This window comes from Giraffa tippelskirchi, chromosome 2, assembly GCF_054371585.1.
Source record: "Giraffa tippelskirchi isolate mGirTip1 chromosome 2, T2T-mGirTip1v1.2.pri, whole genome shotgun sequence".
Classification (NCBI taxonomy): Eukaryota; Metazoa; Chordata; class Mammalia; order Artiodactyla; family Giraffidae; genus Giraffa; species Giraffa tippelskirchi.
Genome location: NC_137276.1, coordinates 204496203 through 204523665, shown reverse-complemented (window position 1 = coordinate 204523665; position 27463 = coordinate 204496203). Strand labels below are relative to the sequence as shown.

Here is a 27463-nt window from a genome sequence, read left to right as displayed (position 1 = left end):
CAAGCTTTCCCAGTTCCCTTAATCATTTCTCAAATTACCAGGTAACAGAAAACTTTCCTGTTTGTACTCATCAAGATTGTCAATATTCCTCTAAATATGTGGGGCAAGAACAATCTAAATGTTTAATTGTGGTTTATCATTACCTTTAACAAGTGAAATTCAGAAGACCTAGGTTATGGAATGACACCACCATTTTCAGTTGGGAATGAGTTTTTTTCTTGTAAAGTAGATATAATTTTTTCTTATTCTTCAAAATATGTCAGCCTGGCCTAGTTCTCAGAATTGTGTTCCATATCGAACTAAAAAAAAAATACAATTGATAGTGCTTTGAGAACTGTAAAGCACTAAAAAGTGTGGAGCAAATATATTGTTATTATTCGTTAGCATTCTCTTAAAGATTAATTTAGTCTTCTTATCATAATTGGCTGAATATCTACTTTTTACTCATAAACTGTTTTCATATGAGATAATAATGCTAGTTATGTCTTAGTGGATACTAACTTCCAAGCCCTATGTTGGTGCTTGACCTGTAATGTTTATCTAATTGATGTGACCTTGTGGAGGCAGTACAATGAGCTCCATTTTATATATTAGGAAACTCCAAACCTGTACTTATGCAAGATTATTTTCATATTTTTGTTAAATTTCCCTTGTTTCTTTTGGATCAGTTTTAACTTGGACTAATGGACTTCAAAATTTTTGCAACTCACTATCTGTTTAAAACTGAGCAAACATATATATACATATATATATGTATTTGTTTCGGAGAAGGCAATGGCACCCCACTCCAGTACTCTTGCCTGGAAAATCCCATGGATGGAGGAGCCTGGTAGGCTGCAGTCCACGGGGTCGCTAAGAGTCGGACGACTGAGCGACTTCACTTTCACTTTTCCCTTTCATGCACTGGAGAAGTAAATGGCAACCCACTCCAGTATTCTTGCCTGGAGAATCCCAGGGACGGCGGAGCCTGATGGGCTGCCGTCTATGGGGTCGCACAGAGTCGGACACGACTGAAGCGACTTAGCAGCAGCAGCAGCAGCAGCATGTATTTGTTTATAAATTATATGTGCCGATACACTAATATATAATTTTTTTTATTTGAAAATTACTCAGTAGTGTCCAACTCTTTGCGACCCCATGGACTATACAGTCCATGGAATTCTCCAGGCCAGCATACTGGAGTGGGTAGCCTTTCCCTTCTCCAGGGGATCTTCCCAAACGAGGGATTGAACCCAGATCTCCTGCAGTGCAGGTGGATTCTTTACCAACTGAGCTCTCAGTGAAGACCACATTAATATACAAATTAGTAAAATTAGAAATTTAAAAGAATGACCTAAATTTAAATGAAAATTCTAAATGTTGCTCAGTGGAATATCCTATGTGTCTGTGGATTATAGGTGCTTTAAAACACCTCTACAAATCCTGGTGGCTCAGTGGTAAAGAATCTGCCTGCCAATGCAGGAGACATGGGTTTGATTCCTGGGCTGGGAAGATCCTCTAGAAAAGGAAATGGTAACCCACTCCAGTATTCTTGCCTGGGAAATCACATTGACAGAGGAGCCTGGAAGGCTACAGTCCATGGGTTCACAAAAGAGTCAGAAGAGACTTAGCAATTATGCAACAACAAAAACTATTCTTTTTATCAGGTTAGCAAGCTAGGTTTTTAGTCATTTTTTTAGCCTATCTTTGTACAACCATGAACTCATAATGGCTTTTTTTATTGAAAAATGGTTGAAATAAATCAAAGGAGGAATACTATTTTGTAGGACATAAAAATAACATAAAAATCAAATTTCATTGTTTTATTGGAACACAGTTTCACTCTCTGCCCCTCAACCCCTGCCCGCTTTGTACTTTGTCTATGGCTACTTTTATGCTACAACTACAGAGATGAATGCTTCTGACAAAGATCGTATGGCTCACAAAGCTTAAAATATATACTATCTAGATTTTTTTTTTTTAAATCCCTGCTGTAGACCAACAAAATCTTATTTCAGAAGTATAGAGACAGTCACTGGAGATACAACCTTGTGGAGTTAGAGGAACTGGCCTCAGAGTTTGAGACTTAGGTTATACTCCTGGTTCTTGTTAGCCTCATGCCCCTTGGAAATGATCTTCACTTTCTGGTTCTTTGATTTGTAAAATGATGACACTGCGTTGGATGAGCCCTCTGTGCTCCTAAATTCTTCAGTTTAATGCTCCAGAAGCGAGCCATGCATAAACAAATACATCTGATGTGCATGCACTGCAATCAGAACCAGATATACATGGTTTTAAGAGTCTCCCTAGGATTGATGGAATAACTAACTATAGCAATAATGAAAATAAATCTTAGCACTGATAATACACTTGGCATCATTTAGTGTAGGGCTAAGAAACACATTTTCAAATTATTATGCTTGAAAGAACAGAACTGCAATTGGGGAAAGTGAATGCTTCATCATAAATAAATTATGACCTTCAATACCATAAAAATGTAAATCCACATTTAATGAGGAACTAAATGCCCTAGATTTTACCATTAAATCAACAATTTGATCTTGATACTATAATGTTTATTTCACCTTTCAGAGAGTCTTAGACAAATTCCTCTGAAAGCCTCTAGTTTACTATCTAGATTTATTTTGCCCATTCAATTTTGTTTGTTTTCAAAACTGAATTTAATATATTTATTAAAAATAATTTTAATAATTCAAACTTAAGAATTTATTGAAAAGTAATTAAGACCAAAACAGTTGTATAAGCAAGTCCATATGAAATGTAATATGAAAAGCAAGCACTTTATAAGAGACTTTCAATTTTTTTTTAACAAATAGCAGTAAGTTCCTCATCCTTTTAAATACGCAGGCATGCTAATTTCAACTTTCTGAATTATTTCTCTGGATTTATTAATGGTGACAACAAATACTCTAGACCTTCTAGCACAAAGCATATAATGGTGATTAAGAAATGTTTCCACTTGGAGCAGTAACAGCTTGTAAAAATATTACAGGAAAAGAATGCCAAATAAGAGAGGTAGATTTTCCAGATGCCTAGGAAATCCCCTCTGTGTGAAAAACATTTGGAATCTAAATGAATTCTTTGAGGCCGATAGGTTACCAGCTTCTCTCCTGCCTTAGAGTTGTCCTCTGACTAAAGTTTCCTGGTGATAATGAAGGAGCATAGCATTCTCAGACATTGAGATTGTGACTCTATTTGTATAGTGACATAATTTTAGAAGGAAAAAAAATCTAGCATGCAGGTTCTAACAAGTACTAACATATTTTAAAACACAAGGAGGCAGATATTTAATGTCAGGTTTGTCCCAGAAAATTTAAGATGTGCAATCGCAACATCTATATGAAATATTAAAAATGAATCTTAAAAACGAGCAAATCAATGCACAAAGTAGTTTCTGTCAAAACCAAATAGTCTACAGCTTGTTGAGCAATTCATTGTTTGCTGTTGTGACAGAGAACGAACCTGATTCCACGCTGAATCTGCTTTAACTCTAACCTTTGGCTCTGTTGCCTGTGCTTCGTCACGCTGGCTCTGTACCTTTTGTAAAAGAATGTTGCCTATAGCCTGAAATTTAGAGCAGAGCCCTTTCTCAATGCTCTGACCTTTAAATATATAATGCTTTTCATTTCATATACAAATAAAAAGTTGCAGAATAGAGAATAACATTTGTCTTGTTGGAGGTTTATAGTTCCACTGTGACCAGACCTGTTGAAACTGTAAGAAAGGATTCCAGCACCAAGAAGTTTGTAACAACCAGCCACACCCTCTTCTTGGAGTATTTAAGAAGCCTGAATTCTAACTCAAGCAAGATGTTTCTTTGGGGCACAAGTCTGCATTCTTTTCAGTCTGTTAACTTTCCAAATAAAGTTGCTATTCCTCACCCCAACAACTCCTCTCCTGATGTATTAGCCAGTGGAGCAGGGAGCAATAGGAACTTACACTCGGTAACCCCATCGAACAACAGAACAGGGAATGAGAAGAGAAAGCTAATACAATCTCTGACTTCTAAAGTGAAAGCTCTTCCAATAGAGCACTTATATACAACTTGCATGTGGATCTGTATCGCTTTTCCATGTCTATATCCTTTACTTCTAAAAGCATGACTGGCCTGATATAAGCACTCACTAAACAGTTATTGAATCAACAAGGTGTGCAATGGTGTTGCTACAACATTAGACTGGAGAATCTACACTATGCCAGTGTTTTAAAAATGGCCACATTTGTCTTACTGACTTAAGTGATTTTTCCTGTTAACAAGGATCCTGCTTGAATCACTTAATTAATTCCTAAACAATTTTTGAGTATCAGTTATTTAGAAGGAGGTGGAAATAAAGCAATGAATCAAACCTACAACTCTGATTTCCTGGATTTATACTCTAGTGGGATAAGCCAAGGCATCAATAAAAATAAAATACTTTAATGTAAACTATGGACTTTGGATTATAACAGTGTGTCAGTTAAGTTAATCAACTATAAACCAATGTACCACCTGGTGCTGGATATCAATATTAGAGGAGGTCATGGATATATGAGTGCAGGGGGTACATGGGAGCTCTTTGTACTTTCCACTTAATTTTGCTGTGAACCACCAACATCTGCTTTAAAAAATAGTCTATTTAAAAATGTATTCTAAGATTAGATGGTGATCAGTCCATTGGAGAAAAAGAAAAGAGGGTAAGAAGGATAGGAAGTAATAAGAATTATTTGATAGATACATTATGGTCACGAAAATTACCTGAAAGTTTTTATATTTATTTCCTTTCTATTTTTTTATTTTATTTTCCTCTTTTTCCCCCTAACCTATAAAATGTCTTTGATTTGAAGCACACATTAGCTAAATTGTTAGGGCATATCTCTATTAATTATCAAGCCTAAAATGACTGCCCATCAGACAGTCCTCATGAATCCACAAATTCCCACATGATTTGTATCCCATTGGGCTCTAATCCAGTGTCAACTACTTCCTTTAACTTCTCCTACCTACACTGTCCTCTGAACTAATTCACTGGACTAATTCACCACACACTAAAACTTCCTGTACTGCATGCCTTGTTCTTTTTGTTTCTTATGCCTGGGATGTTTTGGTTACATTTAATCACCTAGAATCTGGAAGTAACTTTCTGGTTTGAATCCTAGCTCCATTACTATTAGCCTATGACCTTAGCAAAGTTTCTGTTCCTTCCTGTGCCTCAGTTTTCTCATCTGTAAAATGAAATCATTAGCTTGCTCACAAGTGGATTGTGTGAAGTAAATGTGTTAATGGATACTAAGCAAACAGTGCCTGGCACATGGCAAAATTTATGTAAGTGCTTCCAGACTGGCACACGACTCTCCTTCTTTTGCCTTCTTCAGGTCTTCACATAGGGAGACTTATAGCAATCTTCTCTTTTAATATTACAGTCTCCTATGCCTATTCCATCCCCATGTCCATTATTTAATGGGTTTCACAGAACCCAGCACCACATTTTATTATTTATTTCTTCTTATTTATTTTAACTGTTTTCTAAAACTAAAATATTAGAACAATGAAGGTAAGACTTTCTTTTCGGGGTAACTGTTGTGTCCCAACACGGTGTCTATGTTAATAGTCAATGCTCAATAAATCTATGTTTAATGATGGGACAGGTGTTTGTAAGAATGAGTCCACTCAGCAGAGAAAACCTGAAAATGTTCACAGATATCTTTGATCCATCTAGATTTGATCTAAAGATATGCTGGGAAACACTACTAAGTTGGTAGTTGTGTGGCATCCAAATGATTGTTTCAAATTTGAAGTAAGTCTTTAATTCACTCATTTTCTGCAACATTAAAAAAAAGTGAAACTGACTGTTTTCTGTCCTACTAAATTTTCTGGATCTTTTTTAATAAATTAAAAGTTAAAGAAGCCAATTTAGAGGTATCTAAATTCAAAAGATATTAGTTATAGATCTTTGGTACCAATTTTTAAAATATATGATTTTTGTGATCATCTTCTATGTTTGTATAGCATACCAAAGAAACAAATATTTACTCAAGAAAATCAGACCAGGGAATGACTGTATCATATTTATTCAGAAATGAGCTAGGAATGGCTTACTCATAACTATAATCTATTTTATCAAAATGTACACAGAAATATTTAATTAGTTAAATGTAAGCTAAATCATATGCTTACAAAGCCTCATGATATGCTAAAATATTTATTGCAAATTATTCAGAAATGATAAAATAATGAAGGGAAGTTATCATAGATAAAATAAAACTTTATAATTAATTTAAAGACTTTAATAAATCAAGAAACACTTTAAAAGTTTCTTTTTCTCCTATTTAAAAAATTACTTTTTTAGCTAGTAGTTTGAACAAATAGCCTATAAATATTAAAACAATAAAGACTAAAATGAAAGTTCATTGTACATTGCATGTACAAAGTTTAAAATCATTTGTGATTATTATTATTATTGTCTTCAATATTTTACAATTTAAAATTCACTGAAGTACCAAAACAAAAACACTAATTTAAAACGATTTATGCACCCTGATGTTCATAGCTGCACTATTTATATAGAAGCAGCCTAAATGTCTGTTGACAGATGAATGGATAAAGAAAACGTGGTATATACATATACAGTGGAATGCTACAGAGCCTCAAAAAGAATGAAATCTTGCCATTTGCAGCAATATGGGTAAGCTTGGACAGTATTATGCTAAGTGAAATAAGATAGAGATAAAGACAAATATTGTATGATATCGCTTATATATGGAATCTAAAAATTACAACAAACTAATAAATATAACAAAAGAGAAGCAGACTCATAGATCTAGAGAACAAATTAGTGTTTACCAGTGGGGAGAGAGAAAGGAGGAAGGGTAGGAGAGGAAGAGGCACAAACTATTAGGTATAAAATAAGCTACAAGTATATACACAAAACAGGGAATATAGCCAATATTTTATAATAACATTAAATGGAATATAACCTTTAAAAACTGTGAATAACTATATTGTACACCTATAACAATATAATATTGTATAGCAACTATACTTCAATTAAAAATAAAATTCACTGAATTTCTAATCTTATCTAATTTTAAAATGCCAGTCAATGCTTGACGTTAGTATTTGTTGATTTTGAATTTTACTTAAGTAATCTTAAACCAATATACTGGCAAATTTACTTAAGAAATTCAGGCATGAATTAAATAAGTGACTACCTTTTAAAGACTGCATTTAATTTTCTTTTGCCTTTGTCAGACAGACCCAGTCTTATTCTTCAAATAGTTTTACTTCACTCTGAAGACAGTTCTCAGGAAATTGCCAACTTCATTCCTGAAATTGCCTATTTATATACTATCACATCACCTTACCTCATACAGAATGATCACTCTGCACAAAACAGTCGCTTGTTTCTAACTTTTCTTTCCAGAAAATTGTTTCACCTACCATATTTAGAACCAATTGTATAGTTCCAAGTGCTTTAGTTTTCAGTTTAATATCATTCTGTAAGCATGCTGAGGACCTTTGGTGGATGAAGTATTAAGACAAGTGTGTGAATGTAAAATTTAAGAACAATCTATCTTTAGTCAAACGGAAACTGCTTTCCTACTCTGTGTTAAATACTAGCTTCACATGACATGCTATTGACTAGAATAGTCTAGATTAGTTTTCTCTTGTAAATGATGTTGATGATATCTATGTTATGCTACAAATGACACAATTCACCCAAGGTTCCTGACACTTGGCTTTCAAGAATAACTCGTTGTTAATGATCTCCTAGAGAAACTAAAAAATGCTAGTCAAGATTAGATATTTCAAAACAATGAGGGAAAATTTAAATAAATATTTAAGTTAGCTGTATCATGAGGCAGTAAATAATCTCAATAATGTTGCCACTTTTTACATAATTTGCACAGCTACTCTTTAGGGATTATCTCCGTAGTAAAAATGTGTTATCAAAAAAGAAAGAAAGTCAGTATAAACTCTATAAACATATATTCAGTTCAGATAAGTTCAATTGCTCAGTGGTGTCCGAATCTTTGCAACCCCATGGACTGCAGCACACCAGGCATCCCTGTCCATAACCAACTCCTGGAGTTCACCCAAACTCATGTCCATTGTATCGGTAATGCCATCCAAGCATCTCATCCTCTGACTTCCCCTTTTCCTCCTGCCTTTAATCTTTCCCAGCATCAGGGTCTTTTCAAATGAGTCAGTTCTTCGCATCAGGTGGCCAAAGTATTTGAGTTTCAGCTTTAACATCAGTCCTTCCAGTGTATATTCATTAATGATTTCCTTTCGGATGGACTGGTTGGATCTCCTTGCAGTCTAAGGGACTCTCAAGAGTCTTCTCCAACACCATAGTTCGAAAGCATCAATTTTTTAGTGCTCAGCTTTCTTTATAGTCAAACTCTCTTATCTCTTCCATGACTACTGGAAAAAAAAAACATAGCTTTGACTAGACAGACTTTGTTGGCAAAGTAATGTCTCTGCTTTCTAATATGCTGTCTAGGTTGTTCATAACTTTTCTTCCGAGGAGCAATCCTCTTTTAATTTCATGGCTGCAGTCACCATCTGCAGTGATTTTGGAGCCCCCAAAAATGTCTCTCACAGTTTCCACTGTTTCCCCATCCATTTCCCATGAAGTGATGGGTCCAGATGTGACGATCTTAGTTTTCTGAATGTTGAATTTTAGGCCAACTTTTTCACTCACCTCTTTCACTTTCGTCAATTCAGTTCAGTTCAGTTCAGTCGCTGAGTCCTGTCCAACTCTTTGTGACCCCATGAATGGCAGCATGCCAGGCCTCTCTGTCCATCACCAACTCCCGGAGTCTACCCAAACCCATGTCCATAGAGCTGGTGATGCCATCCAACCATCTCATCCTCTGTCGTCCCCTTCTCCTCCTGCCCCTAATCCTACCCAGCATTAGGGTCTTTTCCAATGAGTCAACTCTTCGCATGAGGTGGCCAAAGTATTGGAGTTTCAGCTTCAACATCAGACCTTCCAATGAACACCCAGGACTGATCTCTTTTAGGATGGAATGATTGCATCTCCCTGCAGTCCAAGGGACTCTCAAGAGTCTTCTCCAGCACCACAGTTCAAAAGCATCAATTCTCTGGCACTCAGCTTTCTTTATAGTCCAACTCCCACATCCATACATGACCACTGGAAAAACCATAGCCTTGACTAGACGGAATTTTGTTGGCAAAGTAATGTCTCTGCTTTTAAATATGCTATCTAGGTTGCCCATAACCTTCCTTCCAAGGAGTAAGCGTCTTAAAATTTCATGGCTGCAATCACCATCAGCAGTGATTTTGGAGCCCAAAAAAATAAAGTCTGACACTGTTTCCACTGTTTCCCCATCTATGTCCCATGAAGTGATAGGACCAGATGCCATGATCTTAGTTTACTGGACATTGAGCTTTAAACCAACTTTTTCACTCTCCTCTTTCACTTTCATCAAGAGGCTCTTTAGTTCTTTGTCCCTTTCTGCCATAAGGGTGGTGTCATCCGCATATCTGAGATTATCGATATTTCTCCTGGCAATCTTGATTCCAGCTTGTGTTTCTTCCAGCCCAGCATTTCTCACGATGTACTCTGCATATAAGTTAAATAAGCGTACTCTGCATATAAGTTAAATAAGCAGGGTGACAATATACAGCCTTGACGGACTCCTTTTCCTATTTGGAATCAGTCTGTTGTTGCATGTCCAGTTCTAACTGTTGCTTCCTGACCTGCATACAGGTTTCTCAAGAGACAGGTCAGATGGTCTGGTATTCCCATCTCTTTCAGAATTTTCCATAGTTTATTGTGATCCACACAGTCAAAGGCTTTGGCATAGTCAATAAAGCAGAAATAGACGTTTTTCTGGAACTCTCTGGCTTTTTCGATGATCCAGCGGATGTTGGCAATTTGATCTCTGGTTCCTCTGCCTTTTCTAAAACCAGCTTGAATATCTGGAAGTTCACATTTCACGTATTGCTGAAGCCTGGCTTGGAGAATTTTGAGCATTACTTTACTAGCATGTGAGATGAGTGCAATTGTGCAGTAGTTTGAGCATTCTTTGGCATTGCCTTTCTTTGGGATTGGAACGAAGACTGACCTTTTCCAGTCCTGTGGCCACTGCTGAGTTTTCCAAATTTGCTGGCATATCGAGTGCAGCACTTTCACAGCATCACCTTTGAGGATTTGAAATAGCTCAACTGGAATTCCATCACCTCCACTAGCTTTGTTCGTAGTGATACTTTCTAAGGCCCACTTGACTTCACATTCCAGGATGTCTTGCTCTAGGTGAGTTATCACACCACCGTGATTATCTAGGTCATGAAGATCTTTTTTGTACAGTTCTTCTGTGTATTCTTGCCACCTCTTCTTAATATCTGCTGCTTCTGTTAGGTCCATACCATTTCTGTCCTTTATCGAGCCTATCTTTGCATGAAATGTTCCTTTGGTATCTCTAATTTTCTTGAAGAGATCTCTAGTCTTTCCCAATCTGTTGTTTTCCTCTATTTCTTTGCACTGATCACTGAGGAAGGCTTTCTTATCTCTCTTTGCGATTCTTGGGAACTCTGCATTCAGATTGGAATGTCTTTCCTTTTCTCCTTTGCTTTTCGCTTCTCTTCTCTTCCCAGCTATCTGTAAGGCCTCCTCAGACAGCCATTTTGCTTTTTTTCATTTCTTTTCCATGGGGATGATCTTGACCCTGTCTCCTGTACAATGTCACGAACCTATGTCCATAGTTCATCAGGCAGTCTGTCTATCAGATCTAGTCCCTTAAATCTATTTGTCACTTCTACTGTATACTCATACAGTAGAATTTGATGTACTACTGCTAGGATTTGATCTAGGTTATACCTGAATGGACTAGTTTTCCAAATTTGCTGGCATATTGAGTGCAGCACTTTCACAGCATCATCTTTGAAGATTTGAAATAGTGCAACTGGAATTCCATCACCTCCACTAGCTTTATTTGTAGTGATGCTTCCTAAGGCCCACTTGACCTCGCACTCCAGGATATCTGGCTCTAGGTGAGTAATCACACCATCATGATTATCTGGGTCTTGAAGATCTTTTTTGTCTTGTTCTTCTGTGTATTCTTGACACCTCTTCTTAATATCTTCTGCTTCTGTTAGGTCCATACCATTTCTGTCCTTTATTTTGCTCATCTTTGCATGAAATGTTCCCTTGGTATCTCTAATTTTCTTGACAAGATCTCTAGTCTTTCCCATTTTATTGCTTTTCTCTATTTCTTTGCACTGATCACTGAAGAAGCCTTTCTTATCTCTCCTTGCTATTCTTTGGAACTCTGCATTAAATTGGATATAAATCTTTCCTTTTCTCCTTTGCCTTTCTCTTGTCTTCTTTTCACAGCTATTTGTAAGGCCTCCTCAGACGGCCGTTTTGCCTTTTTGCATTTCTTTTTCTAGGGGATGGTCTTGATCCATGTCTCCTATACAATGTCAGGAACCACTGTCCAATTCTTCAGGCACTCTGTCTATCAGATGTAATCCTTTGAATCTATTTGTCACTTCCACTCTATAATCGTAAGGAATTTGATTTAGGTCATACCTGAATAGTCTAGTCACTAGATGGTCAATACCAAAATCAGATTGGTTATATTCCTTGCAGCCAAAGATGGAGGAGGTCTATACAGTCAGCAAAAACAAGACTGGGAGGTGGCTATGGCTCAGATCATGAACTCTTTATTGCCAAATTCTTACATAAATTGAATAAAGTAGGGAAAACCACTAGACCATTCAGGTATGACCTAAATCAAATATCTTATGATTATAAACATATCTTAATTTGCCACAAACTGTGTTATCCTAGTTGATTGCTCATCCTATATACCATCTATATCACTAAATATCTCTTGGATTTTGGCAAAAATTACATTCACTATCAGAGAAAAAACACTAAGATTATGTGTTAATTTTCCTGTTGCTAAATTCACTGTTTAATTTTCAGGCCTTAGATCATACCCTCGCCTTGATTTGTTGTCTTTACCTTGATGCCAGGACATTTTTCTCTTCTGGTTTAGTCTCTACATCTCTGTCCATTTTTTTTTCATTCTCATTTGCTTGTACCTTCTCAACATCTCTTTAACCTCTTCTCATTTCTATATTTATACTTACTAGATTGATAAGTTCTTCTGGTCTCATGAATTTAAACACTGAATAAATGGTCTCTTATGGTTCTGAAATTAATAGTATTTCCGTTCAGATTTCTCACCTGAATTCCTCACTATGGTATGTAACTATCAACTTGATATACTCATTTGTGCGTTCATGCTTAGTTGCTCATTCATGTCTGACTCTGCGACCCCATGGATTATAGCCTGCCAGTCTTCTCTGTCCGTGGAATTTTCCAAGCAAGAATACTGGAACAGGTTGCCATTTCCTACTTCAGGGGATCTTCCCAACCTAGGGATCGAATCCACATCTCTTGTGTCTTGTGCATTGGAAGATGAATTCTTTACCACTGCACCCCCTGGGAAGCCATCCATTTGCATATCTAATACTCATCTCAGTCTCCGTTTCATCAGCCTTTCTCTTATTAATAAAAGGAATCTTCATTCTTCATGTTGTTCAGGACCAAAACTATGAAATTAGGCTTGACTCATCTCTTTACCTCACCTTGTGTGAAAGTGAAAGTTGCTCAGTCGTGTCCTACTCTTTGCAATCCTATGGACTATACAGTGCATGAAATTCTCCAGGCGAGAATACTGGAAAGGGTAACCTTTCCCTTCTCCAGGGGATCTTCCTGACCCAGGTCTCCCACATTGCAAGCAGATTCTTTACCAACTGAGCTATCAGGGAAGCCCTCACCTTGTATACAACCCTCCAGTCCAACAGCAAATGTTACTGATCACATCTTCAAGACATGTCCAGACGCTCAACACTCCTCACTCCTTCTACTGCTACCACTAGATCTGTACCAACGTCTCACAGACACTTTATTGCAGTAGCCTCCTGACTTTTCTCAGCTTCCAGTGACCTTTTTTCTCTTCTCAATATAGTAAGTCCCCTACATATGAACAAGTTCCATTCCTAGAGCATGTTCATAAGTTCAGTTTGTAAACCCAACAAAGTTAGCCTAGGTACCCAACTAATACAAATGACTCTATAGTACAGTCAGCAAAAACAAGACCAGGAGCAGACTGTGGCTCGGATCATGAACTGCTTATTGCCAAATTCAGACTTAAATTGAAGAAAGCAGGGAAAACCACTAGACCATTCAGGTATGACCTAGATCAAATCCCTTATGAGTATACAGTGGAAGTGACAAATAGATTTAAGGGACTAGACCTGATAGACAGAGTGCCTGATGAACTATGGACAGAGGTTCGTGACATTGTACAGGAGACAGGGATCAAGAAAATCCCCATGGAAAAGAAATGCAAAAAAAGCAAAATGGCTGTCTGAGGAGGCCTTACAGATAGCTGGGAAGAGAAGAGAAGAGAAGCGAAAAGCAAAGGAGAAAAGGAAAGATATTCTCATCTGAATGCAGAGTTCCAAAGAATAGCAAGGAGAGATAAGAAAGCCTTCCTCAGCGATCAGTGCAAAGAAATAGAGGAAAACAACAGATTGGGAAAGACTAGAGACCTCTTCAAGAAAATTAGAGATACCAAGGGAACATTTCATGCAAAGATAGGCTCGATAAAGGACAGAAATGGTATGGACCTAACAGAAGCAGAAGATATTAAGAAGAGGTGGCAAGAATACACAGAAGAACTGTACAAAAAAGATTTTCATGACCCAGATAATCACGATGGTGTGATCACTCACCTAGAGCAAGACATCCTGGAATGTGAAGTCAAGTGGGCCTTAGAAAGCATCACTACGAACAAAGCTAGTGGAGGTGATGGAATTCCAGTTGAGCTATTTCAAATCCTCAAAGGTGATGCTGTGAAAGTGCTGCACTCAATATGCCAGCAAATCTGGAAAACTCAGCAGTGGCCACAGGACTGGAAAAGGTCAGTTTTCGTTCCAATCCCAAAGAAAGGTAATGCCAAAGAATGCTCAAACTACTGCACAATTGCACTCATCTCACATGCTAGTAAAGTAATGCTCAAAATTCTCCAAGCCAGGCTTCAGCAATACGTGAACCGTGAACTTCCATATGTTCAAGCTGGTTTTAGAAAAGGCAGAGGAACCAGAGATCAAATTGCCAACATCCGCTGGATCATCGAAAAAGCCAGAGAGTTCCAGAAAAACATCTATTTCTGCTTTATTGACTATGCCAAAGCCTTTGACTGTGTGGATCACAATAAACTATGGAAAATTCTGAAAGAGATGGGAATACCAGACCATCTGACCTGTCTCTTGAGAAACCTGTATGCAGGTCAGGAAGCAACAGTTAGAACTGGACATGGAACAACAGACTGATTCCAAATAGGAAAAGGAGACCGTCAAGGCTGTATATTGTCACCCTGCTTATTTAACTTATATGCAGAGTACATCATGAGAAACGCTGGGCTAGTAGAAACACAAGCTGGAATCAAGATTGCCGGGATAAATATCAATAACCTCAGATATGCGGATGACACTACCCTTATGGCAGAAAGTGAAGAACTATAGAGCCTCTTGATGAAGGTGAAGGAGGAGAGTGAAAAAGTTGGCTTAAAGCTCAATGTTCAGAAAACTAAGACCATGGCATCTGGTCCCATCACTCCATGGGAAATAGATGGGGAAACAGTGGAAACAGTGTCAGACTTTACTTTTTTGGGCTCCAGAATCACTGCTGATGGTGACTGCAGCCATGAAATTAAAAGACGCTTACTCCTTGGAAGGAAGGTTATGGCCAACCTAGATAGCATGTTTAAAAGCAGAGACATTACTTTGCCAACAAAATTCCGTCTAGTCAAGGCTATGGTTTTTCCAGTGGTCATGTATGGATGTGAGAGTTGGACGGTGAAGAAAGCTGAGTGCTGCAGAATTGATGCTTTTGAACTGTGGTGCTGGAGAAGACTCTTGAGAGTCCCTTGGACTGCAAGGAGATCCAATCAATCCATCCTAAAAGAGATCAATCCTGGGTGTTCATTGGAAGGTCTGATGTTGAAGCTGAAGCTCCAATACTTTGGCCACCTCATGCGAAGAGTTGACTCATTGGAAAAGACCTTAATGCTGGGGAGGGTTGGGGGCGGGAGGAGAAGGGGACGACAGAGGATGAGATGGTTTGATGGCATCACCGACTCGATGAACATGGGTTTGGGTAGACTCTGGGAGTTGGTGATGGACAGAGAGGCCTGGTATGCTGCAATTCATGGGGTCGCAGAGAGTCGGAGACGACTTAGCGACTGAACTGAACTGATAGTACTGTACTATAATAGGTTTATAATAATTTTCACACAAATAATACATTAGAAACACACAAAAATAAAACCTTTTTGTCTTGTAGTAGAGTGCCTTGAAAAGTAGAGTAGTACAATACAACAGCTGGCATACAAGGGATGTCATTGAGTGAACAGGCAAGAAGAGTTACTGACTGGAGGGGGGAGAGGGGGGAGAAATGGTAGCGCTGAAGGATCCTTACTAATAGGAGATGAAGGGCAAGTTGCAATGTCACTCACACCTGATGTTGATGGAACAAGTTCTGTTTCCTTGATGGATTCAATTCTATCTACCTCAGTGATGTTTGGATAGTAGCAATTTTTTTTAGTCACAGATGACATAGTAGCTTTGGATTGCATTCTGAATGGCTGCTGCAACCTCCATGTACTGTTTTACTTATGTGATTCGAGATGTCAATGGATATTTGCATCTTTGAAAGGTCATAACTTGGTTACTTCTTGAAGAGGCCAAGAGCTGGTTGGATACAGGAGCTATGGCTATACAATAATAAAAGCCACATCCATTCATTACCAAAATTGCTTGTGGAAACAGTTTAAATTTATTTGGACAGGCAACTGAAGCTTTGGTTTCCTGTATCATTTCCATCTGACACTGTACTTTGCTGTCTCATTCATTTCATATTTTAGCAGTTCTTATCTTATTTTTTCCATTCACTTATTACCTAATGACGCTCTGTCTTATTGTTCATTGTGATGTTTACTCCAACCATCACACTTATACTAAATTTTAAATTCACTTATTTTTAATATTTTATTTCAAATACTTATACATTAAAATTCTGATTAATATTTTATTATAGCAACTCTTTTTTTTTCACAAGTCAATAGGAAGAATTACATACCATTCCAAACTTTATAACATTAGAGGCCCCTTTTATTATTTTTATTCATCTGAATTATTGTTTAACTGGATAATTTTGAATCAGTCAGCACAATGATTTGGTGGAAATTTTTTATCAGGAAAATTTTCCTTAAGTAGGTGAGTTGGGAACAAATGCTTATTATATGTTTGGGGTGGGAGGATAAAAAAGGCGGGCATTCTAATTGATGGGAGACTCAAAGGCATGCAAATAAGCAGCATGGAAGAATGGAAAGTTGGCTGGATTTAACTAGAGGGGAGAGTCAGTCTGTAGTGGAAAAAGATAAAATTAGAGAGGTACAAAAGTGCCAGTTGATAGAGGACCTTGAATTATAGGCCAAGAGTTTAGACTTGATACAGTAAGAGTAGCTGATTCTTGAGCAGGAAAGTGATGTGATAAAAATGGCATTTGCGGAAGATTATTTTAGCAATTTACAAAGGAATAATTGTACAAAAGGAGTCTGGAATTAGGATCACCAGCAAAGAAGTGATTGCAAGCCGTGTGTGAATAGAACAGACCTGAAGTCACATAAAAAGGGAGAAAATGATGAATATGTCAGATACTGTGAAGCAAGAGGTTTCAAAGTTTGGTCCCTGAATCACTCATATAGGAATCACCTAGGATGCTTGTGAAAAATTCATATTCTTGTACTTCATGTCAAAACTCAATACAATTCTTCAGAGTGATCACTGAGAATGAGCATTTTAACAAATTTTTCTATGTGATTATTTTTGCAGATGAAAGTTTGAGAAGTTATGCTCCAGAGGAAGAATGAAAAGAACATGATAACTATACTTGAGAATGAAGGAGAAAGAAGAGTACAATTACATGGCAGCCACCCTAAGGTTTAGGAAAAATGATAGAGTAATTAATAGATAAAAATTTAAGTAAGTTTTATTTTTAAAAGGAGTTTCAGCTTCACAGCAAAATTGAGCAGAAGAAACAGGAAGTTCCCATTTATTTCCTGCCCCTGTACACACACAGTCTCCTCTGTTTTCAACATCCCCCACCAGAGCAGTACACTTGTTGCAATGTTTGAACCTACACTGGCAAGTCTTTACCATCCAGAGTCCATAGTTTACATTATGGTTCACTCTTGGTGTTGTATGTTCTGTATGTTTGGAAACACTTATAATGACATATATCCACATTTATAGTATCATACAGAGTAGTTTCACTACCCTAAAAATCCTGTGCTCTGCCTATTCATTCCTTCTTCCTGAAGTCCTAGCAACCACTGATTGCCACAGTTTTGCCTTCTCCAGAATGTCATATAGTTGGAATCAACACAGTATGGAGCCTTTTCAGATTGGCTTTTTTTTTTTTCCCTTAGCAATATGCACTTAAGATTCATCCATAGAAAACTTCGCTATTGATGACATCTGAAACCATGACATATGGATGTTGCCTTATACAAAGATAAAGGGTTCAAGACATAGGTGTCACCAAGTCTAAGTGATAGAAAGAAAAAAAAAATCAGCAGAAAATGAAGACTGGAAAACAAACAAGTAGAAAAGTACCTCTGGTTGCCCTTTGAGCAAACCTAGGATAGAGAAATATTAAAAATAATTTAAACGAGAAGTATTTTCTGAGATCCTTGGATTTTATGTCACAGGACATAGCTTTCCTAAACTAAATTGGATAGGGATAACTTGGTGTGCTTATAAAACAAACTCAGATTCACAGGTCCTGGTCCAGAATTGAGCCAGATTATCTAGGAGACAAGAGTGGGAATTGGTATTTGGCAAGTTTCTCAGGTGATTTTTATGGTTGCCTAGAGAATGATTGTTTCCTAATGAGATTCATGTTCCCCAAACAGTCCACAGAGGGATGGTGGTTTATATTGAGATAATACAGATGTAAAATCTAGACTTGTCTCCAGGCATAGCTAACTGACACTACAAAAGGTGTGGACAGCGGTACTTTTCTAGATTAAAATAGAGCAGTAGTTCTCAGTCCAAGGTCATTTTGTCCCCTGGGGGACATGTGGTAACATCTGGAGACAATTTTGATGGTTGCAAATTGGGGTGGGGGGGATGATAACTCGCATCTAGTGGATGCAGAGCAGTGATGCTGCCAAACATTCTCCAGTGCAAAGGGAGCCTCTTCCTCCCCACAGCAAAGAGTTATTGGCCCACATGTTGATCCTGCCAAGATGGAGAAACTCTAAAATAAAGGGAGACAATAGTTAAGTGAAATATATGGATCTAATTTTAATTATAATTTTAAATTAAAAATAACAGCAGCGGCAGCTATAAAAGACATTCTCAGGATGCTTGTGGGAAGTTTGTGCATAGTCTAGTCAGAGTATAATATAGAATTATTGTTCTCTTTTTAAGGAATGATGTTATTATGGTTACAAAAATGAATGCTTATATTTAAGACATGCATGCTGAAGTATGCAACCTAGTTTCAAATGATGGAGCAAAGAAAACTGTGTACACACACACACAGAGACACACACATATATATATATATATCTAGAGGGAGAGAGTATATATGTGATAAAACATTAACAATATTTAATATATGAAGAGGTATATAAATGTTCATTTGTTTTCCTATCAACTTTTAGATTTGTTTAAAATTTATTCATTACAAAGTTGTGAAAAGTGTGGGAAACAGAGGTTAAGGCAGTTGACATGTGACTCAGTGAAGTATCTGACAACTTCGGCCAATCTCCTTTTATTTCACTTCTCTTTCCTCTTTCTTTTATCTGGATGGGTTTTGCTTTCTGGGGGCAAAAAGATTCCAGACTGCCTCACTAGAAGGAAGTCTTTCATTTCCACTGTGGGGTCTAATTACCTGTGTAGTACCTGTGAATGGGAAACTCCCCAGTGGCTTGTAGAAACTACTGGTTAAGGCACACAAAATAGAAAAAGAGATAAAGACCCATATCACTTGGTTTTCACTCAAACTATCTAAACTCTACCACAGTCACTTTCTAATCATGATATGATAACTCGAGTGACTAAATTCCTGCTGTGGTGAAGCTGTAATCTCTCCTGTGTTCTCCTTACCCTGCCACACATTCCAAGGCAATCAACAATTTTGCTGAAGCAGATCTTTCACCTTAGTGAAATAATTTATAAACTGCAGCCACTTTTATTAAAGACACTGTTGCTTTCTTTTTTTACTCTTGCTAAACACTCAAATATATTTTTTTCAGTGTTTCATAGTGCCTTGCATTTTGTTGTACCCTGCAGAAACGTCATGATTTATAATAACATGGTATTTTTCTACAACTGGTTAACATATTCAAACTAACATGACTACATTGTTGTAACTGATTCATTTTGCTGTACATCTGAAACTAATACAACATTGTAAATAAACTATTTTCCAATAAAAAATTATTAAAAAATAAAAATGTCTGAACACATATATTTAGTACAGTAGGATAAGTGAATATGTAGCATATAATTGAATATTTCAGGCTTCAATTTTTTTCTGTTTAAAGATCAAACCACTTTTCAGAAGTTTTACAAAGCAGCATCAACCTTCCAACTGAAGCTTGACTCTTCTGATACAATTTCCTTAATCAAAGTGCTCCAGTTTGAATCCCTATTTCCCCAGGAAAGCTTCATAAACATATTCACCACCTTAGACCACTAAGGCATATCACTTTTCAAAATTAATCATTTTTCAAAATGATATATACTTTACAATCAAAAGCATATATATTATACTAAAAATTATTTTGCCTAATTATTCAGAAAAAGAGATGGGATATGCTTTAGATTTGTAATAGTTTTCAAATTGATACTTTTTGATGCTGTGATAATTACAACAATTTAAATTGTACATAGGCAAAAAAAGATTAATTTAACTTTATCTTTGGATGGTATCACCAACTCAATGGACATGAGTTTGAGCAAACTCCGAGAGACAGTGAAGGACAGGGAAGCCTGGTGTAATACAATTCATGGGGTAGCAAAGTGTTGGACATGACTTAGCGACTGAACAACAACAAATCTTCTCTTGGAATTACAATGTGGTGATATGTTAAAAAAAAGTTATCACAAAATAGTATGAAGTTCTTTAAACAGTAAAAGCATTTGTGTATAAATAGAGGTTTATAGATTGACAGATACATAGACAGACAAAGATATCCAAATCTGGAAAGGAATACACCCCAAATTTTAAAGGTATTTACATCAAGGGATTGATAATACAGAGGGGATGGTGGGAGACTAATTTTTTTGTGTTTAGTTTTATTTTCTAAATATGTCAGTAACATACATTAAATTATGCTGTGTGTGTATGTCTTTAAAAGCTACTGAATATTATGCAGCTTTATATTAAGATTCTGAACTTTTCTAAAATGTCAGCACATTTGTTAGGTTGAAAATATTTCTGATGACGGTCAAGGTCAACTATTAACTTGTATGTAGCACAGCGAAAATTATCCTCTCAAGAAACTGCACCAAATAATGACGACTGATGGGTAAATAAATCCCTCTTTGTCACTAAGTTAATTAAGGGATTTAACAAAGGTGACATCTGACAAGTCAAATAAATTTGATATATTCAACAACAGACAATAAACGGCAACATAGTGTTATGGGCAAAAACATCTTAGAACACTTATAGAGGAGATAAGATCAGAGAATACCTGAAAATCAGTTGAGCTGATGGTGAACCACCACAGGCAGGGGCAGAACAACTACTTTAAATTCTTGCTAAAGTGTAACAACAAATGTAGTATATATCATTCAATGTCAAGATATATCATGTCCTTGGATTGGAGGAATCAATATTGTGAAAATGACTATATAACCCAAAGCAACCTATAGATTCAACAGAGTCCCTATCAATCTGCCAATGTTATTTTTCACAGAACTAGAACAAATAATTTCACAATTTGTATGGAAACACAAAAGATCCCAAATAGCCAAAGCAATCTCGGGAAAGAAGACTGGAGCTGGAGGAATCAACCTTCCTGACTTCAGACTATACCTCAAAGCTATAGGCATCAAGACAGTTTGGAGCTAGCACAAAAACAGAAATATAGACCAGTGGAATGAGATAGAAAGTCTGGAGATAAATTTACATACCTGTGGGCACCTTATCTTTGATAAAGGAGACAAGGATATACAATGGGGCAAAGACAGTCTCTTCAATAAATAGCAGTGGGAAAACTGGACAGCTACATATAAAAGAATGAAATCAGAACACTTCCTAACAGCATATAAAAAGATAAACTCAAAATGGATTAAAGACCTAAATGCAAGACCAGAAACCATAAAACTCTTAGAGGAAAGCAGGCAAAATACCTTTTGATGTAAATTACAGCAAGATCCTCTGTGACTCACCTCCTAAAGTAATGGAAATAAAAATAAACAAATGGGACCTAATTAAATTTTAAAAGCTTTTGTACAATGAAGGAAACTATAACCAAGGTGAAAAGATAACCCTCTGAATGGGAGAAAATAACAGCAAAAGAAACAACCTAAAAAGGATTAATCTCCAAATAATAAAACCAGCTCACAGAGCTCAATACCAGAAAAACAAACAACCCAATCAAAAAGTGGGCAGAAGATCTAAACAGACATTTCTCCAAAGAAGACATACAGTTGGCTAACAAACACAGGAAAATATTCTCAAATCACTCATCATTAGAGAACTGCAAAACAAAACTACAATGAGGTATCATCTCACACCAGTCAGAATGGCCACCATCAAAAAATCTGAAAACAATAAATGCTGAAGAGGGTGTGGAGAAAAGGGAACTCTCTGGCACTGTTGATGGGAATGCAAAATGATATAGCCACTATAGAAATATTGTATATTAATGTAAATATATGGAATATAGAAAGATGGTACTGATGAACCTATTTTCAGGGCAGCAAAGGAGATGCAGACATAAAGAAGAGACTTTAAAGGGGAGGGAGACGGTGGGAAGACTTGAGAGAGTAGTACTGAAACATATATATTATCATATGTAAAATAGATAGCTAGTGGGAATTTGCTCTATGATTCAGGAAACCCAAAGCTGGTGTTCTGTGACAACACAGTGGGGTGGGATGGGGAGGGAAGTGGGAAGGAGGTTTAAAAGGGAGAGGACATATGTATGCCTATGGCTGATTCATGTTGATGTATGGCAGAAGCCATCACTATATTATAAAGTTATTATCCTCTAATTAAAAATAAAACAAAAAATTAGAAAAAAATAAACTCTCAAGTTAAAAAGTAGCTTGCACAGTAACCTTAGGCATCAATCAGAAATAAAGAAGTTCATTTTGAAGAAAGGGATGGAATGAACAGCAGACCTGAAACATACTGATTTAGGTGGGGTAAAATGCAGACTCTGCTAATTTTGTTACATTGAGACACATATAGATAATAACACAAATATCAGAAACATCTTTGATTATGGCAAACTAACAAGAAATTTTGTTACTACTAAAATACAATAATTTATTTGAACCTCTTACATGTGAGATATTTTTCTGTTGTTACAAGCAGAAATGAGGTCATATTTTCCTTTCAAACATTCAGTCCTTTTTTTATGTGGGGGCGAGTGGGGGGAGGTTGCAGGCAACACACAAGTGGAAAAAGTTTCATAATGTAGGTAGGTAGAAAGTGGTTTGGAGGCAAAGGACTAAGAAACTAATTCTAACTGGCATATGGAAAAGATATCCCATTGGATCTCATGTTTGTGCTGGATTTCAAATTATAAACAGTTTTCTCTCTCTAAAGACAACTCCCTTAGGCGGGCATTTGTTTGATGCTGTATGATATATTTCTTAGCAAAAGCTATCAGTGAATCATATATTTTATGTTTTTGAGTGCAAAAAGAGACAAATACTTTAGAAATTTCATACGCATATGGCATAAATAATATATGCATGCTTTCTCCCATTTTTAAAGGGACAAAACAGGAATCTTATAATAAAAATTTAAAGTTTCTTCTCCAAAACTAGTCTGGTTATGACTAAATGACAATTGAATTTAAGACACAAAATTTAATTAGAAAAAGTATATTAGTAGAGTCTATGTATAAGCATGCCACTGCTTTAATAACATTCAAACCATGTATTATAGCACAATAGTTGCTAACAATCTGGTCAAATCTGTGTTTCTGTCTTGTCTTGCTTTATTAGGGTTTCTTATTCTGACTAAACTCGAGAAAATAACTGAAAAAATCTTTGCAAAAGAAAGTAATATGTCTATGATATTTTAGCATAAGCATTTATGAGTTATGGATTTACTCTAAGACCTAAGTATAATAAAAGTAACAGAATCACAGGGGTAAAATAAGCCTATGAAGATAAAGTGGAAGTAAATGATTGTTCATATTCATGAAGATATTAAGACCCAAAGAGAATTAAATGGCTTGCCCACCAGATATAGCATTAGATAAATGTTTATTGGAGTTCAGCACTTCAATAATGATTGGAAAACTATTACACTTTCAACAATGGATAGTCTACTAGTAAGAAAGTAAAAAGGAAATAGAAGACTTGAATAACACTATAAACCAAATGGATTTAACAGACAACTACAGAATATTTCAGTCAACAACAGCAGAATATATATTCTTCTCAATTATACTTGGAAAAACCTCTAGGATAGACCATATGCTAGGCCATAAAACCAATCTCATTAAACTTGTAAGAATATAAATAATATAAAGCATGTTCTCCATAGTTGAGCGAAATTAGAAAACAACAACAGAAAAAATTTTGGGGAACTCACAAATATGTGGAAATTATACAACACACTCCTGAATAACAAATAGGTCAAAAAATCACAAGGGAAATTAGGAAATACTTTGATAGTAATAAAAATGAAGGCTATAAAAAGTGAAGGCATCACATATAAAAAGTTATGAGGTGTAGCTAAAGCAACAGTCAGAGGGACATTTATAGCAATAAAGGCTTATATTAAAAGCAAAAATCAGAAATCTCAAATTAATGCCCTTATATTCCATATAAGACACTGGGAAAAGAAGAGTAAAGTAAACCTAAAGCAAGTAGAAAGAAAGAAATAATAGTTAAGTGGGAAGTATTATAATAGAAAAGAGAAAATGATAGAGAAAATAAATGAAGCCAAAGATGATTCCTCAAAACATCAGTATAACTGACAGACTTTTAGTCAGATTGCCCAGAGAGAGAGAGAGAGAGAGAGAGAGAGAGAGAGAGAGAGACTTCTGTTACTAGAACTGGATATATCAGAGGTGACAGTGCTACCAAACTTACTAAAATAAAAATCATTACAAAGGAATACTCTGAATAGTTATGCACCAATATATTAAATAACTTAGATGAAATGGACAAATTCCAAAAAAGATATACTATTGAAATTAACTCAAGAAGATATAAACAATTGTAGAGATCTATAACAAGCAAAGAGACTGAATTAGTAATTAAATATTTTTCCCAAAGAAAAGGTCAAGATCACATGGCTTCATTGGTAAATTCTACAATACATTTAAAGAAAAATTAATATCAGTTCTTCAAATAGTCTTGTAAAAAACAGAAGACAGAAACTTCCCAACTCATTCTATGAAGTCAATAAAACCCTGATACCCAAAACCAGACTAAGACATCACAACAAATGAAAATTACAGATGAATATCTCCGTGAAAGTAGATGTGAAAATATTCAACAAAATACTTGCAAACTAAATGCAGCAAAATATTAAAAACAATTTTTTGCACAATGACCAAATAGGATTTATCCCAGTAATGCAAAGTTGGGTTAGCACCCAAAAAGCAAATGATGTAATATAACATATCCATGAAAGAAAAACCATATAATCACCTCTATAGATACAGAAAAAAAAAAAACATTAAAAAATTGCAAAATCCTTTAATGATTAAAAAATAAGACAAATTAAGAAAAAGTATAGAAAGGTATTTCCTCAGTCTGATGAAGGATATCTAAAAAAACATACCTAGCATCATGATTAATGGTGAAAGGCTAGATGTGTTCCCCCTAAAAGATCAGGAACAACAAAAGGATGTCTGCTATTTCTCTGCTTCTATTTAACATTGTGCTGAAGGTTCTAGCCAGGGCGTTTAGCAAAGGGAAAAAAAAAAGGTATCCAGATTGAAAAGGAAGAAATCACACTATTGTATGATTAGAACTAAATGAGTTCAGTAAGGCTGCAAAATACAAGAACAATACACACACAAAAAATCAATTCTATTTCTTACAACTTCAATGATCAAAAGTAACATTAAGAAAATAATTTTATGTCAAAAAGAATAAAATATTTATAAATACATTTAACAAAAGAACGCAAAGCTTTATATTCTGAAAACTATAGAACATTGTTAAATGGAAGAATATTTAAATAAATGGAAAAGCATCTCATGGACTGGAAGGTCTAGTATTTTTAAAATCATAATACCCTGCAAATGGATTTACAGATCCAGGGCAATCTCTACTAGAATTTCAGCTGGCTTCATTGTGAAAATCAGCAGGGTAATTAAAAAATTTATGTGGATTACAAGTAACTGAGAATAGCCAAAATAATCTGTAAGAGAACAAATTTGGAAGCTTTGCAATTCCCAATATTAAAATTTACTCCAAACCTACAGTATCCATGACAGTGTAGTACTGACATAAGGTAGACTGATGAATAGATTTAAAACTCCAAAAATAAATCTGTGACTCTACAGCCAACTGATTTTCAATGAAGTACAAAGACCATGCAACAGGGTAAGAACAGTCTTCAACAAACGATGCTGAGAAAACTGTATATTCACATGTAAAAAATATTAAATTGGCTTCTTACCTCACACTGCATATAAAAATTAACTCAAAATAAATCAAAGACCTAAATGTAAGAGTTAAAACAACAAAACTCTTAGGAGAAACATAGGGATGAATCTACATGACTTTGGATTTTACCATGAATTCTTAGATATGAAACCAAAATTTGGGCAACAAAGAAAAAAACAGATTAAGTAGGGCTTCATCAAAGTTAAAACCCTTTGTGCTTCAGAGGATAGTAACAAGAAAATGAAAATAAAACCCAGAGAATGAAAGAAAATATTTGCAAACCAGTTGTCTAATCAGGGACCCATATTTAGAATATATAACTTTTAGAACTCAATAATTATACAAACATATGGAGAAAGGATCTGAATAGTTTTTCAAAGAAGATATACAAATGGTCAGCAAGCACATGAAAAGATGTTCAATATTATAGTCATCAAAACCTGCAAATTAAAACAAGTGTGATACCAATTCACACCCATCAGGATGGCTATAATTAGAAAAATAGATAGTAATTAGTACTGGTAAAAATATGGGAAAATTGGATCCCATATGCATTGCTATTGGTAATGTGAAATGGTGTAGTCATTTTGGAAAACACTCTAGAAGTTTCTCCAAATGTTTAACATAAAGTTTTATTTGACACAGCAATTTGACTCCCAAGAGAAATAAAACTATAAGTCCACACAAAATCTTATACACAAATGTTCAATGTAGCTTTATTCTCAATAGACATAAAGTGGTATGTTTATCAATTGATGAATGGATTAACAAAATTTGGTGTATACATATAATGGGATGTTATTTAGTCACTGAAAAGAACAAACTATGGATACTTGCTACAACATGGATGAACCTTGAAAACATTATGCTAAGAGAAAGTAGCTAGTCACAAAACTGCCATATATTATACTATTACTTTTATATGAAATATCTCAAATAGACTATTCTATAGAGGCAGAAAGTATTTAGTTCTTGCGTAGGGCTGCTGAGACTGGAGAATAGTCAGGTAAAAGCTAAAGAATACAGGAATTTTTTGCAGCGGTATATTTTAAAACAACAGAGGATGAGATGGCTGGATGGCATCACCGACTCAATGGACATGAGTTTGGGTAAACTCTGGGAGTTTGTGATGGACAGGGAGGCCTGGCGTGCTGTGATTCATGGGGTCGCAAAGAGTAGGACACGACTGAGCGACTGAACTGAACTGAACTGATTTTAAAACTGACTGTGGTGAAAGCTGTACATGAGTGTTCTAAAAAACACTCAACTGTACACTCCAAATATGTGAATTGCAAAGTTCGTAAATTGTATCTCAAAAAAGCTCTGAAGGAAATGAGATTTGAGGTCTCTACTAGTTAAATGAAAATTGCATGTAATAAAATACTTTTGCTTCACAGTTCTATATTGTCCCAAGCATTTAAAATATATTATCTCATTTGATCTCAGAGACAAACATGAAAAAAAATAGTTAAACTCCATAACGTAGCTAAGGGAACCACCAATGATCTCTTTGTGTGGAAGTTTTCTTTAAAAGATCAATACTAT

At 35.8% G+C, this 27463-nt stretch overlaps 1 protein-coding gene and 1 long non-coding RNA gene across 2 annotated transcripts in view; both read right to left on the bottom strand.

Annotated features, from left to right (window-relative positions):
- ROBO1 (roundabout guidance receptor 1) overlaps positions 1-27463 on the bottom strand; it is a 1242585-nt gene that overhangs the window by 805581 nt on the left and 409541 nt on the right. The window lies entirely within an intron of this gene.
- Positions 11218-13116, bottom strand: LOC145531042 (uncharacterized). Its single transcript, XR_014072135.1, has 2 exons — positions 11768-13116; positions 11218-11540 (listed from the first exon to the last, which is right to left on the bottom strand). It is a non-coding gene; the product is annotated as an uncharacterized LOC145531042 (long non-coding RNA).